Source organism: Lithobates pipiens, unplaced genomic scaffold (assembly GCF_037356315.1).
Source record: "Lithobates pipiens isolate NorthernLeopardFrog02 unplaced genomic scaffold, aLitPip1_a1.2 Scaffold_28, whole genome shotgun sequence".
Classification (NCBI taxonomy): domain Eukaryota; kingdom Metazoa; phylum Chordata; class Amphibia; order Anura; family Ranidae; genus Lithobates; species Lithobates pipiens.
Genome location: NW_027507789.1, coordinates 185,109,412 through 185,135,319, shown reverse-complemented (window position 1 = coordinate 185,135,319; position 25,908 = coordinate 185,109,412). Strand labels below are relative to the sequence as shown.

At 46.6% G+C, this 25,908-nt stretch overlaps 1 protein-coding gene and 1 long non-coding RNA gene across 2 annotated transcripts in view; one reads left to right on the top strand and one right to left on the bottom strand.

Moving 5' to 3' along the window:
- Positions 1-5,988: 5,988 nt before the first annotated feature.
- The window catches only part of LOC143935917 (uncharacterized), a 73,005-nt gene continuing 53,085 nt past the window's right edge, over positions 5,989-25,908 (bottom strand). Inside the window, exons 2-3 of the long non-coding RNA XR_013263587.1 lie at positions 23,508-23,625; positions 5,989-6,123 (exon numbers count right to left, since the gene is read on the bottom strand). This is a non-coding gene — a long non-coding RNA (uncharacterized LOC143935917). The remainder of the gene's footprint in view (positions 6,124-23,507; positions 23,626-25,908) is intronic.
- The window catches only part of MAP3K14 (mitogen-activated protein kinase kinase kinase 14), a 57,995-nt gene continuing 51,963 nt past the window's right edge, over positions 19,877-25,908 (top strand). Inside the window, exon 1 of the mRNA XM_077460113.1 lies at positions 19,877-20,066. The gene's annotated coding sequence lies outside the window, so the exon portion shown is untranslated. The remainder of the gene's footprint in view (positions 20,067-25,908) is intronic.

The window sequence follows — 25,908 nt, the reverse complement described above, 5'->3', positions numbered from 1 at the left end:
TACAAGGGGTATCTTATGGTATATGGTTACAGTGATGGGGGGAATATCTAGGGTATAGAAGGGTCAGAGTGCTGGTGGGATATCTGTGGAGAAGAGGGGTCAGAGTGCTGGGGGGATATCTGGGGTGTAGAGGGGTCAGAGTGCTGGGGGGATATCTATGGTGTAGAGGGGTCAGAGTTCTGGGGGGGATAACTGGGGTGTAGAGAGATCAGAGCGCTGGGGGCATATCTAGGGTGTAGAGGGGCCAGAGTGCTGGGGGCATATCTAGGGTGTAGAGGGGTCAGAGTGCTGGGGGATATCTGGAGTGTAGAGGGGTCAGAGTGCTGGGGGGAATCTGGGTTATAGAGGGGTCAGAGAGCTGGGGGGATATCCGGGGTGTAGAGGGGTCAGAGAGCTGGGGGGATATCCGGGGTGTAGAGGGGTCAGAGTGCTGGGGGGATATCTGGAGTGTAGAGGGGTCAGAGTGCTGGGGGCATATCTAGGGTGTAGAGGGGTCAGAGTTCTGGGGGGATATCTGGGGTGTAGAGGGGTCAGAGTGCTGGGGGATCTCTGGGTTATAGAGGGGTCAGAGTGCTGGGGGGTATCTGGGGTGTAGAGGGGTCAGAGTGCTGGGGGGTATCTGGGGTGTAGAGGGGTCGGAGTGCTGGGGGCATATCTAGGGTGTAGAGGGGTCAGAGTGCTGGGGGGATATCTGGGGTGTAGAGGGGTCAGAGTGCTGGGGGGATATCTGGGGTGTAGAGGGGTCAGAGTGCTGGGGGCATATCTAGGGTGTAGAGGGGGTCAGAGTGCTGGGGGGATATCTGGGGTGTAGAGGGGTCAGAGTGCTGGGGGGATATCTGGGGTGTAGAGGGGTCGGAGTGCTGGGGGCATATCTAGGGTGTAGAGGGGTCAGAGTGCTGGGGGGATATCTGGGGTGTAGAGGGGTCAGAGTGCTGGGGGGATATCTGGGGTGTAGAGGGGTCAGAGTGCTGGAGGGATATCTGGGGTGTAGGGGGTCAGAGTGCTGGGGGGATATCTGGGTTGTAGAGGGGTCAGAGTGCTGGGGGCATATCTAGGGTGTAGAGGGGTCAGAGTGCTGGGGGGATATCTGGGGTGTAGAGGGGGTCAGAGTGCTGGGGGGATATCTGGGGCGTAGAGGGGTCAGAGTGCTGGACAGGCATCAATCTAGCAGATATATTATACGCACAGGACAGCTTTGTTACTTTATGTATGTAGTATTTTCTCTCCGTTTCTTTGCTGTACAGAATGATTGTTCATGCAGTTAATGCGGAGCTCCACCCAAGAAGGGGAAGCTCCACTTGTCTGCCTCCAACCTATTGATGTCTGTTTACCTGCACTGTCTCCATTGTAGGGGCCCCAGAGTATTACTTTGCCCACAGGCCCATGATGGTGCAACCAGCCTGTCAGATTTTTGTCACCCAGCTGCTGGCAGTGATCATTGTATTCTGCTAGTGGGGAAGACTCCCCTGGGGATCAGAACACAATAGTGCTGTGGGAGGATTTCTCCCAACAACACTGAATGTGCTGATGGGGGAATCAAGCAGTTTTCTTTCCTTTGGTTGAAGAAAAGCAAATTGCATAATGTATGGCCTGACTTACTACTACTAGGGATGAGCTTCGAGTTGGAGTCGAACGTAAGTTAGACTCGAACATCAGGTGTTCGCCGAACAGCAAATTTTATTAGCAAATTTGAGCTCCCCATAATGCACTGCAAGACCCAAGTGCATTGCTGTATGATGATTGGCCAAAGCATACACCTGATCTGCATACTTTGGCCAATCACAGCCCGCTCCTCAGTGAGAGACATAATTGGCCAAAGACATTGTGCGAGGGCTCTACTAGGGTACCCCACCACTGAGCAAAATGTGGGGCTCCTATCATCTATGGTTCCTAGAGCAGTCTGTCAGAAGCTACATACGGAGCGGGCAGTTTAAATACAAGCTGGCACATCCTGTTTGCAGCAGACTGAGAGGATGAGCTCACAGTGCCTCTCCTCACTTCTTGTCAGAGGCACTGAGCTCAATGGACAACTTGGCGCCTGCAGAGTATGACAGGCAGCACCGCCTGTCAAACTTGCCTATTGATTTCAATGGGGCCACTCTGCAACTGCAAGCCAAAATCGTAGCAGCATAGCCCAACAATGTAAAACTACCATTCAGCAATGTAAAAAACAAACAAACAAGGAGGCGGCAGTAGCACCTCATGAATGCCTGTCAGCTACTGCTATACCACTTGTTAAAAAGCAATCCACCACAGATCGCTTTTCAGAGGGCAGTAAGCATTATCACAAATGTGAAAGAAACTTGAAACACATCATCCATTTCACACTCACCACCAACCAGGGCACTCCCCAGCCACTTCCCATGTTAGCCACCTCCCTTCAACTTATATCACAGGTGACCATTTCCCAACCTGCAGATGACAGACCCTACTCCTAGTTACTCCCCCACCCGCTGAGTGATATCCCTTCGTGACCACACATCCCCTGGTGACAGACATCTCTCCCCAGCCTGTCCCCACACAACAACCAGTGTACAACCAGCTAACCCATACATAGATTGACTATGGCTGGTCTCTACTTAATTGGCTTAACTTCAATCCATGTATGGCCCGCTTAACCACTACGCAGTCCCTAAACATCCTTCCACAAACCTTTACATTTTTGCTTCCCAGATTCCTTCATCCTCCTCACCTGTACATAGTGCCCACTGTCATACCCTCCACACTCCTCTCTTGTACATAGTGCCCACTGCCATACCTTTCATACTCATCTACTGTACATAGTGTCCACTGTTATGCCCTCCATATTCCTCTCTCACCTGCACATACTTCCCACTTTTATACCATCCATACGCCTCCCCTATGCCTCTTACCCACAAAAACAGTTCTTTAAAATTATATTGAATATTTTCAATGTTACCAGCTCTAAAATGGGCACACTTGTTAGTTCAACTAAAGGAAATCTTCTCAGTCCTCATTTGTTCTGCCCATTATTAGTACTCATTTAATGTTGATTACTACTGTGATGTATAGAGGAACATAGGGGATGTCAGCTACTCTAAATATACCCTGAAAATATTTTTAAATGTTGGCAACTATGCACTTGGGCACTCCCCAAAGACCACAGGGTCAGTAGTGGGCCCCATGAGAGGCTCCTGTGATATTAAAGCAGTAGTAAACTTCGCTAACATTACTACTTTTTAGTGGCCCTGAGGAAGGTTATACACAGCATATTAGCACATTAGGGTACACTTACCTGTCAGACCGAGCCGTCCAGCGCTGCAATCAATCTGGCGGGTTCCGGGCGATTCCATCTTCACCCGGTCTTCCTTCTGGGCTCTGTGCCTTTGGTCACTTGCCTTGGCCGGGCTGCGTTGCTGTCATTCCCATACATGCTCATGTGCATCCTCTCTCTCTCTCTCTCTCATCCACCTCATTCTCTCTCTCTCTCTCTCTCTCTCATCCACCCCTCTCTCTCTCTCTCTCACTCATCCTCCCTCCTTTATTTATTTTTATAAAAAGCCCCGCCAAAATCCTCAGCACAAGGCCCATGATGTTCTTAATCTGGACCTGCCTATATACACAGTGTAAATTCTATATTCAGTCAGTACAGGCAGTGTATTTGATCTATATATATATATATATATATATATATATATATACACACACACACAGTCAGGCTGACTAGTGTGTATGTATACACAGTATTTCACAAAAGTGAGTACACCCCTCACATTTTTGTAAATATTTTAATATATTTTTTTGTGTGACAACACTGAAGAAATGACACTTTGATACAATGTAAAGTAGTGAGTGTACAGCTTGTATAACAGTGTAAATTTGCTGTCCCCTCAAAATAACTCAACACACAGCCATTAATGTCTAAACCGCTGGCAACAAAAGTAAGTACACCCCACTGTCCAAATTGGGCCCAAAGTGTCAATATTTTGTGTGGCCACCATTATTTTCCAGCACTGCCTTAACCCTCTTGGGCATGGAGTTCAGCAAAAAAAAAAAAAAAAATACCCATCATGTCCGGAAGACCTCCAAGGAGAGACAGAGGCTCACAGGCCACTAAAAGAGGGCAAACAGCCTCTGAAATAATATTTAAAAGCAGGGACTGTTACTGCGCCCAACAAGAGTAACCGTATTCTGCCGCCACCAACACCTAAGGCCCAATTTTTCAGCAGAGTATATAGTGCAGTCCATATAGTATATATACTGCAGTTCAGAGTATATAGTGCACTCAGTGTAGTATATGTAATACAGTACAGGGTATATAGTGCTGTCCTGATAGTGTATGTGTGTGTATATATATAAATATATATATATATATATATATATATATATATATATATAGCAGTTCAAAGTATATGGTGCACTCAGTGTAGTATATATAATACAGTGCAGGGTATATAGTACAGTCTGTATAGTATATATACTGCTGTTCAGAGTATATAGTGCACTAAATGTAGTATATATAATACAGTGCAGGGTATATAGTGCAGTCTGTATAGTATATACTGTATATTGCAGTTCAGAGTATATAGTGCCCCTAGTGTAGTATATATAATACAGTGCAGGGTATATAGTGCAGTGTATAATATATAATTGTGTATTGAAGTGGTTAAAGAGGAAGTAAACCCTGAAGGGTTTACTTCCTCTTTGTCTTCCTGCAAAGGTAAAGCATAATGGATTACTATGCATCGCATAGTAGCCCATTATGTGTCACTTACCTGACACAGGAGCCAGCGATGTCACCGCTGTCCCCTGTAGTCCGGAGTGTCCATCTTCTCCCGGGTATAGCTGCCACTCACAGCACCGGAGCAGCGATGACGTCACTCCTGCACATGCGCACGGGAGCCGCCACTAACGGCATATTGCCGTTAGCAGCGGCATACTGCTAACAGCGATAGTGCGCCTGCGCGCCACTGTCTACAGCCCATGCGCCGTAGACAGCTGTGACTGTCTTTTAGTAAATATCTCCTAAACCGTGTAGGTTTAGGAGATATTTTTTGGACCTACAGGTAAGCCTTAATCTAGGCTTACCTGTAGGTCAAAGTGGTTTGTAAGGGTTTACAACCACTTTAAGGGGAGCCCATATGACAGAATTAAGAAAAAAAAACGGCATGGGTTCCCCCCCATCCATAGCAGGCCCTTTGGGTCTGTGGTGGGCCCCACGCCATTAAAAAAAATAATTGGCGTGGAGTTCACCTTAATATCCATACCAGACAAGAAGGGCCTGGTATGGATTGAGGGGGGGGGGGGGGGGTAGGGGAATCCACGCTGTTCTTTTAAATGATTTTTGATACATTACAACCGTGAGAAATTTTAAATGAAATTTTTTCCTTTAGAAATGTAATTTTGCTGCAGTGCTTTTCTAAACATGGGGAAATGTGCTACTTCACAGGCAGAATAAGGGGACCCCCCAGGCTGAAAAAACTCAGTCCAAGTGTGAATGTAGCCTTAATAATGGGGAAGATTGCTGTGTTAACTCTTCTGCAACAAATGTACGAAAACTGACAGACATCCAAAGAATGGTTGGAGACATTCACATAACAGGAAGTGGCACAGCACACGGGGCGGAATATGAACAATGAATTATTGGCACACAGTCATGTGTTGCAACATTTGGAAACCGGGAGCAACTGCATTTATTAATAATCAGTCAAAGAGGAACCACGCTCAGGGCCTTTGGTGCAATTCATTACATTATACTAATCCTCACAGGGTTAGGTAGATATAATGTTGGATGTAAAGGGTCTAATTTTTTAGATTGTAAGCTCCAACGAGCAGGGCCCTCTGATTCCTCTTGTACCAAATTGTAATGTAACTGTAATGTCTGCCCTCATGTTGTAAAGCGCTGAGTAAACTGTTGGCGCTATATAAAACCTGTATAATAATAATAATAATAATAATATTCTCATAGTTCCTGTTAAGAGGGTTCTATAGTCTCATTCTTTGAACACAGCAATTTCTTTCCATTCACCTGTTTAAGGATTTGAAAGGCTGCTGGGGAGCTCCATCGAATGTCCTTCCAATTCTAGTGCTGTTCTCAGTCTCTTATTGATTTTCCTTGACCTGCTTCCATCCAACGCAGAAAACACAGGTCACTGCGAACCACTGCATAGAAACATGTGATCGAGTCCTCAGTGTTGGAAACATTAAAGTGCAATTAAAGGCAAAACTTTTTATATTATCTTGTATTGAGTAAGGGAGGGTTATAACCTGTCCTCTTTTTTTTTTTTTTTTTTGCCATCTGCGTCCCATAGGGGAGATTTTCCTTCACTTCCTGTCCCATAGCCAAAATAGTGTCACCAGAACTAGTGTCCCTATTGGAGGATTTCCCCTCAATTACTGTTCTGATGTTTGAAAATTATGGATTTTCTTTCCTTTCTCCTTCAATGATAATGGTAAACAGGACAAATAGAGAGAGGGAATCTCCCTAAAGGGGGGCACAGACAGAAAAAAACCTGGCAGGGGGTCTAATCCCTCTACATTCTATCCAAAACTAAAAAAAAAAAAAAGTCTTTAGTTACACTTTAAACGTTTTCCTCTGCAGTAAAACACTACAAAATGAGTCTAGCTGGAGAGAAGGCATGTTTTTCTATATTTTACTCTTTTTTTTTTTTTCACTTTAACCACTTGCTTACTGGGCACCTAAACCCCCTCTTCCTGCTCAGGTCAACTTTCAGCGCTGTCACTCTTTGAATGACAATTGCGCGGTCATACAACACTGTACACAAATGACATTTTTGTAATTTTTCCCCACAACTAGAGCTTTCTTTTGGTGGTATTTAATCACTACTGGGTTTTTTAATTTTTGCTGAAAAAAAAGTGTTTTATATTTTGTTATAAAATTTTGCAAAAGGTAATTTTTCTCCTTCATTGATGTGCGCTGATGGGGCTGCACTGATGGGCACTGATGGGCACCGATTGGCAGCACTGATGGGCATTCATAGGTGGCACTGATGAAGAGGCACTGATGGGGACTGATTGGCAGCACTGATGGACATTCATAGGTGGCACTGATGATGAGGCACTGATTGGCAGCACTGGGCATTGATGGCCATTGTGGGCATTGATAGGTGGCACTGGTGGGCACTGGCTGGCAGCACTGATATGCACTGACAGGTGGCACTGGTGGGCACAGATGAGGTGGCAGTGGCTCTCACTGTTCCGGAACCAATATCCCTTTGACAGAAGCTGGTGAAAGAGGATTACCTATCTTTTGTTCACATCACATTATCAGCTGTCATTGGCTGTCAGCTGATCACATAGTAAGGGGCCGGGATCACTCCAATCTCATTGACTCGGTGATCACAGAGCATGCCGCTCGTGCCCGCAGGGGGCATGCAGTTAGCTCATGCATGGGAGGATGTCTATTAATGCCCTCCTGGCCATTAATACCCGTGCTGTAGCTGTCATTCAGCTATAGCGCAGACAGGAAGTGGTTAAAATTTGCCACAGATTCACCAACCTGTTGCAACTTGCCTAAAAAAAAAAAAAAAAAAAAGCTCTTCAAAACGCCAAGGAGTGGTTTTCAGAAAATTGTGTCTGGTTAAATGTGGTCCATGTCACATCTGAGACCCTTGTTCACACTTGGGCGTTTTTCAGCTCAAAGCTCAACGCACAAAAAACGCTCAACAAGCAAAATCCCATTAATTTCAAAAGGCCCCTGTTCACATCTGAGCGTTTTGTCGCCTGTAGCAAAACACCTGTCGCTCAAAAAAGTACATGAGTGTTTTTGTCCCCATAGACTTCGATAGAAAATTCCTGAACAGTAAAAAATGTGCATTTTTCCAGGCATGTTCAGGTCAAACAGCAGCTCCCCTCCTTTGTAGCATCACTGCACACCTTACACAGGTTTCTATTGGCCACAGCAAAAACGCCTAAATAAAAAAAAACGCCTAAATAAAAAAACGCCTATAACATTTGCAAGTCTGCTCAAAAAAACGCTCAAGTACAAATTCGCTAAACGCTCAGTCCAAGTGTGAATGTAGCCTTAATAATGAGGAAGAGATTGCTGTGTTAATTCTTCTGCAACAAATGTGCGAAAACTGCCAGACATCCAAAGACTGGTTGGAGGAATTCACATAACAGGAAGTGGCACAGAATATGAACAATGAATTATTGGCACACAGTCATGTGTTGCAACGTTTGGAAACCGGGAGCAACTGCATCATTAATAATCAGTCAAAGAGGAACCGCGCTCAGGGCCTTTGGTGCAATTCATTACATTATGATAATCCTTACTGGGTTAGGTGGATATAATGCTGGATGTAAAGAGTCTGCCCATTTAATGCAAAAATCCTTTGTTTATTCCAAATTTATGTAAAGCCAAGTCATTAAAATAGACTCCACGCAGGGCTAGGACTGGGACAGAAATTCGGCCCTGGACGTCATCCAGACCGGCCCACTTACGTTTTGAGTGTCCCATCAGCACCCCCTTACATCAGATTCTCATCAGCAGCCCCCTTACATCAGAGTCCTATCACCAGCTCCGTACATCAGAGTCCCACCACCAGCTCCTTACATCAGAGTCCCACCACCAGTTCCTTACATCAGAGTCCCACCACCAGCTCCCTTACATCAGAGTCCCACCATCAGCTCCTTACATCAGAGTCCCACCACCAGCTCCTTACATCAGAGTCCCACCACCAGCTCCCTTACATCAGAGTTCCACCACCAGTTCCTTACATCAGAGTCCCACCACCAGCTCCTTACATCAGAGTTCCACCACCAGCTCCCTTACATCAGAGTCCCACCACCAGCTCCTTACATCAGAGTCCCACCACCAGCTCCTTACATCAGAGTTCCACCACCAGTTCCTTATATCAGAGTCCCACCACAAGTTCCTTACATCAGAGTTCCACCACCAGTTCCTTATATCAGAGTCCCACCACCAGCTCCTTACATCAGAGTCCCACCACCAGCTCCCTTACATCAGAGTCCCACCATCAGCTCCTTACATCAGAGTCCCACCACCAGCTCCTTACATCAGAGTCCCACCACCAGCTCCCTTACATCAGAGTTCCACCACCAGTTCCTTACATCAGAGTCCCACCACCAGCTCCTTACATCAGAGTTCCACCACCAGCTCCCTTACATCAGAGTCCCACCACCAGCTCCTTACATCAGAGTTCCACCACCAGTTCCTTACATCAGAGTCCCACCACAAGTTCCTTACATCAGAGTTCCACCACCAGTTCCTTATATCAGAGTCCCACCACCAGCTCCTTACATCAGAGTCCCACCACCAGCTCCCTTACATCAGAGTCCCACCATCAGCTCCTTACATCAGAGTCCCACCACCAGCTCCTTACATCAGAGTCCCACCACCAGCTCCCTTACATCAGAGTTCCACCACCAGTTCCTTACATCAGAGTCCCACCACCAGCTCCTTACATCAGAGTTCCACCACCAGCTCCCTTACATCAGAGTCCCACCACCAGCTCCTTACATCAGAGTTCCACCACCAGTTCCTTACATCAGAGTCCCACCACAAGTTCCTTACATCAGAGTTCCACCACCAGTTCCTTATATCAGAGTCCCACCACCAGCTCCTTACATCAGAGTCCCACCACCAGTTCCTTATATCAGAGTCCCACCACCAGCTCCTTACATTAGAGTCCCACCACCAGTTCCTTACATCAGAGTCCCACCACCAGCTCCCTTACATCAGAGTCCCACCATCAGCTCCTTACATCAGAGTCCCACCACCAGTTCCTTACATCAGAGTCCCACCACCAGCTCCTTACATCAGAGTCCCACCACCAGTTCCTTACATCAGAGTCCCACCACCAGCTCCTTACATCAGAGTCCCACCACCAGCTCCTTACATCAGAGTCCCACCACCAGTTCCTTACATCAGAGTCCCACCACCAGCTCCCTTACATCAGAGTCCCATCACCAGCTCCCTTACATCAGAGTCCCACCACCAGCTCCTTACATCAGAGTCCCACCATCAGCTCCTTACATCAGAGTCCCACCACCAGCTCCCTTACATCAGAGTCCCACCACCAGCTCCCTTACATCAGAGTCCCACCACCAGCTCCCTTACATCAGAGTCCCACCACCAGCTCCTTACATCAGAGTCCCACCACCAGCTCCCTTACATCAGAGTCCCACCACCAGCTCCCTTACATCAGAGTCCCACCACCAGCTCCCTTACATCAGAGTCCCACCACCAGCTCCCTTACATCAGAGTCCCACCACCAGCTCCTTACATCAGAGTCCCACCACCAGTTCCTTACATCAGAGTCCCACCACCAGCTCCCTTACATCAGAGTCCCACCACCAGCTCCTTACATCAGAGTCCCACCACCAGTTCCTTACATCAGAGTCCCACCACCAGCTCCTTACATCAGAGTCCCACCACAAGTTCCTTACATCAGAGTCCCACCACAAGTTCCTTACATCAGAGTCCCACCACCAGCTCCTTACATCAGAGTCCCACCACAAGTTCCTTACATCAGAGTCCCACCACAAGTTCCTTACATCAGAGTCCCACCACCAGTTCCTTACATCAGAGTCCCACCACCAGTTCCTTACATCAGAGTCCCACCACCAGCTCCTTACATCAGAGTGTCCCCCTCCCACATGTACTCACGGTTCTAAAGGCAGCCTCTCTTCTTCCTCTCTCCAGTCATGTGATAACAAGCGATAGGGGAGAGAGGAAGGAAAGTCTGCTGACCGTGTCTACCCCCCCCTGCAGGCTGGAGGGAGCAGAAAGCCTAATGCTCTCTCCAGCATATCTTGGAGACTGCTCCTCCTGACAGGAGTGAAATCAAAATCACTCACTGTCAGAGAGGAGCGGCTCCAGGACTGCACCAGACCGGCCCACTGAGCCATCGGCCCACCGGGAATCTCCCGGTAGTCCCGATGGCCAGTACATGCCTGCTTTCCGCCCTAATTCATCCCAAAGGTGTTCCATCGGGTTGAGGTCAGGACTCTGTGCAGGCCAGTCAAGTTCCTCCAGCCCAAACTCACTCATCCATGTCTTTATGGACCTTGCTTTGTGCACTGGTGCGCAGTCATAATGGAACAAGAAGGGACCATCCCCAAATTGTTCCCACAAAGTTGGGAGCATGAAATTGTCCAAAATGTCTTGGTATCTTGACACCTTAAGAGTTCCCTTCATTGGAACTAGGGGGCCAAACCCAACCCTGAAAAACAACCCCACACCATAATCCCCCCTCCACCAAATGATTTGGACCAGTGCACAAAGCATGGTCCATACAGACATGGATGAGCGATTTTGGGGTGGAGGAACTTGACTGGCCTGCACAGAGTCCTGACCTCAACCCAACAGAACACCTTTAGGATGCATTAGAGTGGAGACTGTGAGCCAGGCCTTCTCATCCAACATCAGTGCCTGACCTCACAAATGCACTTCTGGAAGAATGGTCAAACATTCCCATAGACATTCCCCTTAGGCCCCTTTCACACTGGGGCAGGAGGTGCATCGGCGGTAAAGCGCCGTTAGTTTTAGCAGCACTTTACCATCGGATTTGCGGCGCTATTCGGCGAGAAAAGGTTAAAAACCACAGCAAAACGCCTCTGCAGAGGTGCTTTGCCAGCGGTATAGCCGCAGTGCCCCATTGATTTTATTGGGCAGGAGCGTTGAAGGAGCGGTGTATACACCACTCCTTCACCGCTCCAAAGATGCTGCTAGCAGGTTTTCTTTTACCATCCTGCCAGCGCACCGCTCCAGTGTGAAAGCCCTCGAGGCTTTCACATTGGAGACACAGCAGCGGCTGTTTCACATCGCTTTGCAGGTGCTATTTTTGGTGCTGTAGCGCCTGCAAAGCGCCCCAGTGTGAAAGGGGTCTAAACCTTGTGGACAGCCTTCCCAGAAGAGTTGAAGCTGTTAAAACTGTAAAGGGTGGGGTAACGCAATATTGAACCCTACGGACTAAGACTGGGATGCCAATAAAGTTCATGTGCGTGTAAAGACAGGTGTCCCAATACTTTTGGTAATATAGTGTACCTTTTCTCATCAGCAGTATATAGCAGTCTTGTGACTTCTATCATTGTCTGTTTAAAGCTTGTAGGAGGAGTTTACATTCTCCTATGACTGTCCTCTGAGGCTGACCCTCTACCTGGACAGTGCTGATTGGCCCCGTGCAGTGGCGTAACTAGAACCTTCAGGGCCCTGATGCAAGAAACCATGAAGGGCCCCCCTGAACCCCAGCCACTGCCCTTCCCTCTGAGTCAGGTGGTGGAACTCCAGGGCGTGGTCACAGGTATGTGAGCCCTGTAGTTCCACCACTGGTGTCAGTAGTTTTCTTTTATTTATTTTTTACATTTTTAGGTGCCCCATTGGGGGACTGTCCCTAGGCAGGATGGGGTCCCCGTCCCCAGAAGAGATGAGGTCCTTTTCTCCAGGGCAGATGAAGTTACTGCCCCCAGGTGAGAAGGGGTCCCTGTCCCCAGGGGAAGTGGGGGTCCCTGTCCCCACGTGAGAAGAGGTCCCTGTCCCCAGGGGGAGATGGAGGGGGTATGTAATAGTGTGTAGGGGATGGGGTCCTCTCACTCACCATGACCAAGCTGTAGGCCGCGCACTCATCCATGTTGGCCTGGGCTTCATCCAGTGTGCTGGACGGACGATCAGCATATCTCCCAGAAAGGCCTTTCATCATCTGTGTATGACGGGGGAGGAAGGGGGCTGGCAGACAAGCCTGCAGTGTCCTCCGGGGGGCTCTCATAGGGCTGCACTGCATCTGTGTGCTTAAAGTTTGTTTACCCGGGAGAAGTATGCAGTGCAGTGTGGGCCGGACTGGGGGGGGTACTCTGGTTGGGGAGAACAGACATCGGACTGAGCGGCAATGCATGGAGCAGGAGAGGGGTACTCTGAGGAGCCGGCCAAGGACACAGGTCATGCAGGGAATGCTCAACTAAAGAGTAGCCAGTGTGATAGTCGAGCATGGAGCTCTGCTAGTCACCCTCCACCTCCAGCCACCCGTGTGCATGGTGCACTGGTACCCCTAGCTGCCTATGCTGCTGCCGGCCATATGTAGAGGGGGCTGCATGGGCCCCCTGCATCACAGGGCCCAGTTGCGGTCACGACTGCTGCACCCCCTATAGTTACGCCCCCTGGCCCCCGTGCTGATCACATGCACTCTCCCAAGAAAAAAAAAAAATACTCTCTAGCAATACAAACCAAACTGAGCATGTGCAGAGTGCCCCCAAGTCTCTGTACTATCAGGAGATAGATTGGGGATGCTGGAGGAAGGGAAGGATCAGAGAAGAGAGGATCAAACAGCCTTTTTAGACAATGAGGAGGATTAAACCCTAAGGTTAGTGAGTGATTTTACTTTTGTGGGTTTAGTAACACTTTAATCAATCCCTATTGTAACTTTTTAGATTTTAAATCTATTTAATTATTTATTATTTATTTATTATTATGTATTATTAATTATATCTATTTAATAATTAGATGTTAAACTCTTTGATACGGATATTGTATCCAAGTAGAATGTTACTCTTATTGGTTCACCTTTCATTTTTCAAAAATGTTTATTTTTATTTGTGTCTCTTTTATTTTAATTGTCTTCTTTCCGTGGTATGCTTATTATTACATTTTGATACAATCTCCATCTGATGGTTGTTGTATTATATGTTATATCTGTCTGATATGTTGTCTTTAAGCACTTTGGCAGTATATTGTGTGATTCATTCCCCTTGAATGTATGATTTATTTTCCTTTTTTATTTTTTTATTTTTTTAGATGTCCACTTTTTTTGCTTTTTGCGTTTTGTCTGTGCACAGTTTACTTATATTGTCAGTTTGTTTAATTGATTATCTGCATCATTTATATATTTATTGTATTTATATATGGTCATTATTTAAATGTAAACTTTAAATGATAAAAGTGAATGTCATTGTCGAATGTCATACATAATTAAATGCATTTATTTAATTAATGTAGTGCAAATACCTTTGACTTAGTATCAGCCTTCTGCAGTACCCGGATAGCAAAGTTCTGTACTTTTATTTTCTATCCTATTTTATTCTGTTTTACTCTATTCTATTCTATTCTTTTATTTTCTGTTATATTCTTTTCTATTCTATTATATTTTTTTCTATTCTATTTCTTTATTTTCTATTCTATTTTATTCTCTTCGGAAATTGGAAAACTATACGAATTCAAAATTGATTCAAAAACAGTTCGAATCAATCCGAATTTGAAAATTTGAAACGATTCGAATACAAATAAACAAAACGAATTCTGAAAATAAATTAAACGGATTAAACGATTTTAACTAAACTAATTTATATAAATAATTAACCGCTTGCCGACCAGCCGCCGTCATTGTACTGTGCCGAGTCGGCGCGATCCTGTGAATCACCGTCATTGTACTGCACCAGGTCGGCGCGATCCCGCAAAATCACCGTCATTGTACTGCACCAGGTCGGCACTATCCCGCGAATCACCGTCATTGTACTGCACCAGGTCGGCACGATCCCGCAAAATCACCGTCATTGTTCTGCGGCAGGTCGGCGCGATCCCCCGAATCACTGTCATTGTACTGCGCTAGGTCGGCGCAATCCCGGGAATCACCGTCATTGTACTGCGCCAGGTCGGCGCGATCCCGCAAGTCACAGTCATTGTACTGCGCCAGGTCGGCACGATCCCACGAATCACAGTCATGGTACTGCGTCAGGACGGCACGATCCCGCGAATCACCGTCATTGTACTGCACCAGGTCGGCATGATCTCACGAATCACCGTCATTGTACTGCGGCAGGTCGGCATGATCCCGCGAATCACCGTCATTGTGCTGCGGCAGGTCGGCACGATCCCGCGAATCACCATCATTGTACTGCACCAGGTCGGCACGATCCCGCGAATCACCGTCATTGTACTGCGGCAGGTCGGCGCGATCCTGCGAATCATCGTCATTGTACTGCGGCAGGTCGGCGCGATCCCGCGAATCACCGTCATTGTACTGCGGCAGGTCGGCGCGATCCCGCGAATCACCGTCATTGTACTGCGGCAGGTCGGCGCGATCCCGCGAATCACCGTCATTGTACTGCGGCAGGTCGGCGCGATCCCGCGAATCACCGTCATTGTGCTGCGGCAGGTCGGCACGATCCCGCGAATCACCATCATTGTACTGCACCAGGTCGGCACGATCCCGCGAATCACCGTCATTGTACTGCGGCAGGTCGGCGCGATCCTGCGAATCATCGTCATTGTACTGCGGCAGGTCGGCGCGATCCCGCGAATCACCGTCATTGTACTGCGGCAGGTCGGTACGATCCCGCGAATCACAGTCATTGTACTGCGGCAGGTCGGCGCGATCCTGCGAATCACAGTCATTGTACTGCGCCAGGTCGGCATGATCCCGCGAATCACAGTCATTGTACTGCGCCAGGTCTGCACGATCCCGCGAATCACAGTCATGGTACTGCGCCAGGTCGGCATGATCCCACAAATCACCATCATTGTACGTTGGTTTGTGGGATCAGGATAGCAGGTGCGCTCACGCGTTGGCTGCACTGCGGAGGTGCCAATGCTTGCGGCCAATGGTCGCGATGACTGCTGGTCACGAGTGATAGCGGGCAGGAGAGGCAGAACTGTTCTGTTCTGTGAGAAATGACAGATCGTGAGTTCCTAATAGCTAGGAACCTTCCCCTACAGTTAGAAACGCACACAAGGAACACAGTTAACCCCTTGATCCCCCCTAGTGTAAACCTCTCCCCTGCCAGTGAAATTTTTACAGTAAGCAGTAAATCTTTATAGCACTGATCGCTGTGTAAATGCCAAAGGTCCCAAAAATGTGTCAAAAGTGTCCAATGTGTTCGCCACAATGTCGCAGTCCCGATAAAAATCGCAGATCGCCGCCATTACTAGTAAAAAAAGATAATAATAAAAATGCCATAAATCTATCCCCTATTTTGTAAACACTATAACTTTTGCGCAAACCAATCAATATACGCTTATTGTGATTTTTTTTCACCCAAAATATGTAGAAGAACATATATCGGCCTAAACTGAGCTAAAAATAAAATGGGGATATTTATTATAGCAAAAAGTACAAAATATTGTGTTTTTTTTTCAAAATTGACGCTCTTTTTTTGTTTATAGCGCAAAAAATTACAACCACAGAGGCGATCAAATACCACCAAAAGAAAGCTCTATTTGTGGGGAAAAAAGCGCTTCAATTTTGTTTGGGTGCAATGTCGCACGTCCGCGCAATTGTCAGTTAAAGCGACGCAGTGCCGAATTGCAAAAAATGGCCCGGTCATTCAGCAGCCAAATCTTCTGGGGCTCAAGTGCTTAATCGTAAAAAAAAACCACATTCTTTTATTCTGCATATATCTAGCTCAGACTGAAAAAGGCAGAAGCAGCACAAGGAGCCAATGAGTTCATGTGCTGAATAGGAGCATGCTAGTAGCAGGAGAAATCAGAGTGACAGAGAGATGAGTTTGTCAGTGTGCTGCTTCTCCTTTAGGCTAGGCTCACAATTGTGCGTTTTGCAGTGCGTTTTCAGTTTTGTAAAAATGCACTACAGTCCATTTAACATGATTTCCTATGAGTCACCTTCACATCTGTGCGTTTTTAAATCGGTGTGTTTTTTTGGAAAGGGTCGGGGACTTTTTTTTGCCCGCAGCAGGTTGCGTTTTTGGCTCCATAGACTTCAATGGAAACACAGTAGAAACACATCCAAAATGCAGAGCTTGTGTTTTTGATGCGTTTCCACTGTGTTTTTGCTGGTTTCTGCTGCATGACAACAGACACCTCCCAAAAACACGTGTCAAAAATGCACAAAACGCACTGAGAAAACGCATCAACTGCCACAAGCATAGCTGTTAACCATTGGTGTGCATAGCCTATTAGGGTGTGCACCCCAGAGCACAAACACACATGTGTATATCAGCAGAGTAGTGGACGGTGGCAGTAGAGCAGAGATTGGTGTCAGTAGGACGGTGGACTGTGTCAGTTTTTTATTTTTAAATTTTTATTTTTCACAATATTTTTTATTTTTCTATAAAAAAATTTTTTTTTAAAGAGCCCCCGTTGAAGGGTTTTGATGAAATATCAGAGGTCTAAACAGACCCCTGAGGTCTCACTTTTGAGCCAGAGAAAGGGATTGAGGACAGAGATCCCCTAGCCCCTTTCTTTGCAGCCTCAGCTGCACTGGACATTGAATGGGTAGGAAGTTCTTTGTGCTTTGCGGCTTCCTGTTCATTCACAAAGTGAAGCAAAGTTAACACAGTTAAGAATGAACACAAGAGTGATCGGTGCAGATCACTCACCAAGTTCATTTAGAGAAGGAAGGGGCCAGTAAATTAAATATTTAATATAAACAAGCTCCGTTTGTGGGAAAAATAGGACTTCAATTTTATTTGGGTACAGCATCGCACGACCCTTGCCAGTTAAAGCAACGCAGTGCCTTATTGCAAACAATGGCCTGGTCATTAGGGGGGTAAATCCTTCTGGGGCTGAAGTGGTTAATTAGTACAGTATTCGTTCTATAAAAAAAAAAAAAAATCAATCAAACCGCTTTTTAGCCCCAGTTCACACTGAATGCAACTTTGAAATTGTGCTGAAGTAGCCGGGCAGTGCGATTTCATGTGCGGCTTGCTGACATCTGTGCGACTTCATGCACAGATCTGTTTGAAAATCGCGCATGAAATCGCCAGAAATTGTCAAAATCGGAGTCTCACCAATTTGAACAGTTTCATAGGTACAAATAGGGTGTGACTTGTCATTATTAATATTATTATACAGGATTTATATAGTGCCTACAGTTTACGCAGTGCTTTACAATATAAAAGGGAGACAATACAGTTACAATACAATAAAATACAAGAGGATTAAGAGGGTCCTGCTCAGAAGAGCTTACAATCTAATATGCGATTTTTACCCTCTGTACAACATTTGTTGTAATATTCTTGAAATGAAATGAATAATAGACACAGAAAAGAAATGCAGACTGTAAAAACGGCATGAGATTGCGGTGACTAGGGTGACCACGTGTCCCGGATTGCTCGGGACAGTCCTGCATTCTGCAAGTCTGTCCTGGGCACCTTCACTCCGGGACAATACAGTGTCCCAGAATGAAACTGGCACAGGTCCCAGCATGAGCCCCTCAGAGCTTTAAGATGTGATACCCCCCCAACTAGTGAAGAACTACAGGTCCCAGCATGAACCCATGAAATCTATGGGGTCACACCCTTAGATCTCAGGGGTTCATGCTGGGACTGGTAGTCCTTTACTTTTGGGGGATGTGACCTCCCCAAAGTGAAGGACTACAGGTCCCAGCATGAACCCCTCTGAGCTTTAGATGTGACACCCCCCACCCCCCAACTAGTGAAGAACTACAGGTCCTAGCATGAACCCGTGAAATCTATGGTGTCACACTCTTAGATCTCAGGGGTTCATGCTGGGACTGGTAGTCCTTTACTTCTGGGGGATGTGACCTCCCCAAAGTGAAGAACTTCAGGTCCCAGCATGAACCCCTCAGAGCTTAAGATGTGACAACCCCCCCCCCCCCCACCCCCCAAATAGTGAAAAACTACAGGTCCCAGCATAAACCTGTGAAAGCTATGGGATCACACCCTTAGATTTCAGAGGTTCATGCTTGGACTGGTAGTCCTTCAAATTGGGGGGGGGGGGTGTCATATTTTTAGATCTCAGGGGTTCATGCTGGGACTTGTAGTCCTTGACTTTTGGGAGATGTGACCCCCTGAAAAGTGAAGGACTGCAGGTCCCAGCATGAACCCCACAGAGCTGAAGATGAGACCTCTCCCCACCCCCCCAGTGAAGAACTACAGGTCCCAGCATAAACCTGTGAAATTTATGGGATCGCACCCTTAGATCTCAGGGGTTCATGCTGGGACTGGTAGTCCTTCACTTTGGGGAGGTCACATCCCCCAAAATTAAAGGACTACAGGTCCCAGCATGAACCCCTCAGAGCTTAACATGCGACAACCCCCCCACCCACCAAATAGTGAAAAACTACAGGGCCCAGCATAAACCTGTGAAATCTATGGGATCACACCCTTAGATCTCAGAGGTTCATGCTGGGACTGGTATTCCTTCAAATTGGTGGGGGGGGGGGGGGGTCATATCTTTAGATCTCAGGAGTTCATGCTGGGACTTGTAGTCCTTCACTTTTGGGAGATGTGACCCCCTGAAAAGTGAAGGACTGCAGGTCCCAGCATGAACCCCACAGAGCTGAAGATGTGACCTCTCCCCCCCACCCCCCCCAAACAGTGAAGAACTACAGGTCCCAGCATAAACCTGTGAAATTTATGGGATCGCACCCTTAGATCTCAGGGGTTCATGCTGGGAGTTGTAGTCCTTCAAATTGGGGGAGGGGTTATATCTTTAGATCTCAGGGGTTTATGCTGGGAGTTGGAGTCCTTCAAATTGGGGGGGGGGGGGGGGTCATATCTTTAGATATCAGGGGTTCATGCTGGGACTTGTAGTCCTTCACTTTTGGGAGATGTGACCCCCGAAAAGTGAAGCGCTACAGGTCCCAGGATGAAACCATGAAATATATGGGGTAACAAAAATCATATTTTTTTTTTAGGAAGGGGTGTCTCTGAATGGCAGTTTGGAAATGTGGTCACCCTATCGGTGACTGTAGTGTCGTCTTGGTGGTTGGTGTAGGTAGGAGATCGGTTTGCCGTCGCTCACAGCTCAAGGAACCCCTAGCAACCTCAGGAGGAACCTTAGAGTTCCACAGAACCCTGGTGGAGAAAGGCTGATCTACACAATGTAGACCAATAAGCTTGCATCTTCTGGTAAGCTTGGCCTTTGCCGGGAAATTCCGTGACTCCCGTGGACCAATCAGAGAGCAGTATCTGATAGCTGATGGAGGAGGGGGTGTGAGATCATCACATGTTAGGAGGAGAAGGCAGTGGGAGGGATGGCTATAGACTTTCAGGAAGAAGAAGAGAAAAAAAAAAAAAGCATTGAAGTAAAGCAGCAAAGTGTGCTGAGATCAGGGAGGGCGGTGGTAGGAAAGAGGACACAGGAGGCCAAAGTGGGCCAGAGGAAGAAGCCAACGTCAAGGTCCACCAGGGAGGCAAATCGGCATACCCCGGTAAGAAAGGAGGGGGGCACCTACCAACGACACCGGCTACAGCAAACTTTCTACTGAACTTTGCTGCTGTAGCCGGCTTCGTAGACTTGCAGCAACACCATTGAGTACTGTCTGTGATCCTTTTTTTATTTGCACTAACAGTTACATTTTCAGGACAAGCTTTGGGGAGGTCAACCTCTTCCTTCTAAGGTCCAAGTCCTCGCCCCATAGTCCGACAACTGTGTGACCGTCACCGGAACTCTGACTGCCATTAACCCTGTCGGTGCTTCTACTCCAAATATAATGAATGCTAAACGTGGGACTGGCCTGTCGTTCCAAACTCTGGACGTGACGCTCAGCACCGGCCAGATTACTTAGCTGGGAACACGAGGGTTAAGGGTATGCAGAGCGAGCTGCAATGGGGTGGGCGAGAGGGTCGGATGCCCTGGGCGCAATGCTTTATTGTAGGGATGGGGGGCGCCTTCCTTCTATTACAAGGCTGACAGGAGTAGTGATAGCGGCAGTGATCTTGACAGGCGAGTGACCGCTGGGGGTAGGATCCCCTAAGCTTGCATGGCATTTTGTATAGTGAATGTTCTCTTCAATTTTTTTTTTTTTTTTTACTGCGATCACTTCTAACATCCAATCGCATGCAGAAAAAAAACTTTTTTTTTTCCCTGCACGTGATTGGATATTCAAAGTGCACCCAGCTTCGCTGTATTTAATAAGCTGGGAAGGGAACATTCACTTTGCATAGTGAATGTTCTATTCAATTATTTTTACTTATTAAAAAAAAATTTACTGTGTTCACTTCTAACATCCAATCGCATGCAGGAAAAAAAAAGAAATAGCTTTTTTTTTTCTTGCACGTGATTGGATATTCAAAGTGAACTCAGCTTCGCCATATTTATTAAGCTGAGAAGGGAACATTCACTTTGTAAAGTGAACAGCCTGAATACCTTTAGTAAATCAACCCACTTATGCCTATGGAACTTCTTGTATGTGTGCATACATTCATTTCATACATATATGTACATATACACATAATACATATGTGATTTATTTCATCTTAAATGTATCATTGGGGGAGATTTACTAAGTGGCAGTTCACACTTGTGCGCTGCAAATTCACAGCAGATTCCTCACCTCGTTCAGTTAAACTTTGACAACTAGCCCTGGTTCGCGCCGGTGTGATTCATCATGCGATTTGACAGTTCCAAATCGCATGTTAAGTCGCACCCCATTGCCAGCAATGGAGCTGTTTATATTATGAAAAAGGTTCCTGCACTGCTTTTTTTTTTTTTTTTTTTTTGCGATTTCATTGCGACCCGCATTCTGTTGACGTTGCAAGCCGCAATGAAATCAGCAGTGCAAAGCGCACTGATCTGCGTTTTTGAAATCTAGCTGAAAGCTGATATTGTAGTAGTACTTCATCACGATTTCAAAGCCGCACCAGTGTGTAGGCACCCCAAACGCAGTGTGATCCTGCCACGATCTTTGCATGGCGCAATCGGCTGCCGTTCTTGACAAAGCGCCAGTTTTTAAAAAAACGTGCTGCGCTTGACTCCCTTTCGGGCAAAAAAACGCACATAGGGCAGCCCATTAAGTGATTGGGGCTGCCCCGTGTTCAACACTTTGGTTCGCTCAACCAAAATCGCCAGCAGAAACGCAAAAGTGTGAACGCATCATAAAACCTAGAAGCTGATTGGCTGCCATGCACAGCTGCCCCCGTTTTAGTAAATCCCCCTCCTTGTCTAGTTATAAAGAGAGGAGGAGTTGCAATTTTGCTTGCTGCTATTCTATAGTAGCAGACAATACAGGCAAAAGACGCATGTTGCAGTTTACAGGATTTTCTGGTGGAACTGAGTCAGTTTGAAGACTATAAACACCTCACAGTACTTCTAAAATACCTTCAGTACTAATGAACTCCAAAAACGTTAAAGCTGAACTCTGGGCACAAAAGCGTTCAATGAAAGATATTCCTTTAATAGCTACAAAGGATATAAATAGCAAGAAAATGCATTTGCAAACCCAAATATTATCTTGTAAATGTAGCTGTGACATCATCGCTGTGCTGCACATAGCCTGTGCAGAGAGCAGAGCTGTGGGAGGGGCCCATTATGCCCCACCCACTACACTCTGCCTGCAGAAAACTATAGAGGGGGCGGAGACAAGACCAGTCACCCCACACAAGGACAGAGAGCAGCAGTGAACGGTCTTTATTATAGGAGGCTCCTGCATAGATCTAAAAGAAATACACAAAGCATGCCAAGATTCAACAAAGAATACACATGACCAATGAAATTACACAATAAATGCTTATCCCGGAGTTCAGCTTTAACACATTTATCACTGAACGTTATTAAAGTTGTTTTATGTGAACCGGGTTGTTTATAGCTGCTTTACTATGTTCTTATCGTGTCGGATACTTTGATTACTGGATTGTTGGATTGTCTGACACTTTGATTACTGGAGTGAATTGCACACGCAGGCTCTACATGTACCTCTTCAGAGGAAATCCCTCCATTACCCCCCCCCACCCCGGCACTGCCTCCTAAGTCTACGACTTATCTGTCCCCATCAGTGCCGCCTTATCTGTGCCTATCAGTGCTGCCTTAACTGTGCCCATTAATGCCCACCAGTGCAGCCTATCAGTGCCCATGAGTACCACCTATCAGTACCCATCAGTGCCATTTATTAGTGGTACCTATCAGTGGCCAGTGTCACCCATCTGTGGCACCCATCAGTGCCATCTTATCAGTGGCCATCAGTGCCGCCTTATCTGTCCCCATCAGTACCGACTTATCTGTCCCCATCAGTACCGACTTATCTGTCCCCATCAGTACCGACTTATCTGTCCCCATCAGTACCGACTTATCTGTGCCTATCAGTGCCGCCTTAACTGTGCCCATTAATGCCCACCAGTGCAGCCTACCAGTGCTGCCTCATCAGCGCATATCAATGAAGCAGAAAAATTACCTGTTTGCAAAATTTTATAACAAATTATTAATTTTCCATCTTTTTTTGTTTGTTTAGCAAAAAATAAAAACCCCATCTGTGATTAAATACCACCAAAAGAAATCTCTATTTGTGGGAAAAAAATGACAAAAATTTCATTTGGGTACAGTGTTTTATGGCCGCGCAATTGTCATTCAAAGTGCGTCAGCGCTGAAAGCTCCAAATCAGATCCTCATCTGAAATGATGTGATTTGGATCCGACATTACTGCAAGATTACCCAGGCGTTCCCTTAAGTTTCTTCAAAGTCGCTTCAAGTCGCATCAAGTCACTCTGAAGTCACCCAGCAAAGTCGCACTGTAAGTCGCACGACTTTCAGGTCACGGCAGTGTGAACCAAGCCTTCAATTAATAGCACAAGAGGGTCAGTACAACAGCCAGGCAACTAGCATTAGCAAAAAGGAGAAATCAGTAATGGAAGTCTCATGACAGGTCCCCTTTAATTACCGAAGCAGTCAGTGACTTGGCATCTGCGAAGTGTGAAAAGTCAGAAGTTCAGTCCTACATGTGGGTGACACACTACATAGTGAAGCTGGGGTCAGGATGACGGCCTCGGAGCTTGTATCTGAAAAATAAATCAACAATGTCAGCTCATTTCTTCCTCTCATCACAGATTCCCTTTTAAAGTTCAACTCTCTGTAACCAGCTAACCACATTAAATGAAATACATATGAAAGTTGTTTTACCTGCCTTGTCCCTCCCCCAGCCTGTGATTGGGCAGTGAATCGGAAGCAGCAGACTGATGAGCTCATCTCTCTGTCACTCTGCTCTCTCCTCCTACCAGCACTACAGTACAAATGATTGGCTTCTTGTGTTGCCTCTCCCGTCCGCAGTCTGATCTCTGCTGCGTATGTTTTTAGGCTGCATTCACACCTGAGCAGAGCAATTTGCTGGCATTGTTACTTGAACGTGTTGATGAGTGTATAGGAGTGTTTGAGAAGCGTATTACAAGCATTTTACGTGTGTTTTCAGGCTTCATTGTTTTAGCCACTGGAAAGTATGGGGGGTTCGGTTCTTGCATATTTGAAAATGCCTGAAACGTTGGTAGGTATGCCCCATATGTGAACAATTACCATTGAAATACATGGGACTTTGGATGTTGAGCATTTTGGAGCTTTGAGCTACAAAACATTCAGGTGTGAATGGGGCCATGATGAGGTTTGAAGTATCAAGGAATTAAAGGCTTCCTTCCTTCGTTACATCCTTTATATATGTGCCTAGAGTTCCGTTTCTAAATGTTCCAAAGATTTCTCCTTTAGGTTGCTTAAAACTATTCTGTCACTGGAGGCAATTGCTGCCTGGTAATGCTCACGTGTCCAGGCACCCATGCCAACCATCTTTGCTGGGCTACAGAGCTATGGGTTAAAGAGGAAGTAAACCCTGATGGGTTTACTTCCTCTTTCATTTCCTGCAAAGGCAAAGCATAATGGACTACTATGCATCGCATAGTAGCCCATTACGTGTCACTTACCTGACACAGGAGCCAGCGATGTCACCGCTGTCCCCTGTAGTCCGCCGCATCCATCTTGTCGGTGGGGTCTCGCAGCTCCGCCACTGTCATTCGGCGAAGCCGCGATGACGTCACTCCTGCGCATGCGCACGGGAGTCGACACACGCGGCAGCTCCATTCTTGGAAATGCCGCGCTCAGTGCATGCGCCGTAGACAGCGGTGCCCATTTTCGGGCAAATATCTCCTAAACCATATAGGTTTAGGAGATATTGCTTGGACCTACAGGTAAGCCTTAATCTAGGCTTACCTGTAGGTCAAAGTGGTTTGTAAGGGTTTACAACCACTTTAAATTTAAAGATATATTGGATGTCTGGTCCTCTATTGAACTTACATCTGTTGGCACCTACATAATAATGGTGTCCTGTAGTGATGTAGTGGCCGGCGGATGGAAGTACACCAGGCAGGCAGGGGGACCAGGCACCCAACACATCCAAGAGTGTTGGATACTTGAAGAGGACCTTCACCCTCTTAAGCCCCTTTTATCTTTTTCGCTGGGCTGTCCTTCATAAACATACTCATCCTGTTTAGCTGCTACTCACCCGTTACTCCCTTACATCATGTGGCCTGTATCTGGTGCATCATCAGGGGGCAGCCTGCCAAAACCAGGAACCTCATGGAGCATGCACTAGACTATAGGTTACCCTGAGACCTCCTAGGATGCGTGAGATGAGCATCTCAGGAGGCTTTGGGTAGCTAGGGGACATCACTCTCCAGAAAGTTTTGGGAAGTAGAAAAAAAAAATTATAATTTTGGCAAGTTGGTAAAAATGAATTACTGAGATAAGGTCAGGTAGACACTGACAATATTATTTATAACGTTTGAGCAGACTGGTGGCTTTGAACTGCGAAAGAGGAACCATAAAAATACAGCAGTCACCTAGCCGGAAGTACAGAATGCCGGAAGTAAGGAGCAAATATGGCCGATACATATGAAGAAATCATACACAGAGACTGGCTTCGAAACATTAAGAGAAGTATGGCCAAGTATGGCCAAAATGTCCTCCTGTGACCCAGAGTCAGCTGGTAATGGGCTAATGCCTGAAAACCATCTGATGGGGCAGAGAAGCACCAGGTTTGCAAAGATCCAGCACTATAGTCAGGATTCACCTGGCTGCTTGACAGCTGGCTCCGCCTTTTACTGGTGGCTAGGGGATTAAGACCCGCCCCCTTCCCAACCTGGCTCCAGTTAGCGTTGGAGCGGTGCAGTTACTGACGCTCCCGCTCTTTGCTCAGAGCCGACCAATAACGAACTGATCAGCAGTCATGTGATATGTCAGCTCTTGGTCTTAGAGCCAGAGCGGGAGAGCTGCAGTGTCACACAGACGCTAAAACATGAAAG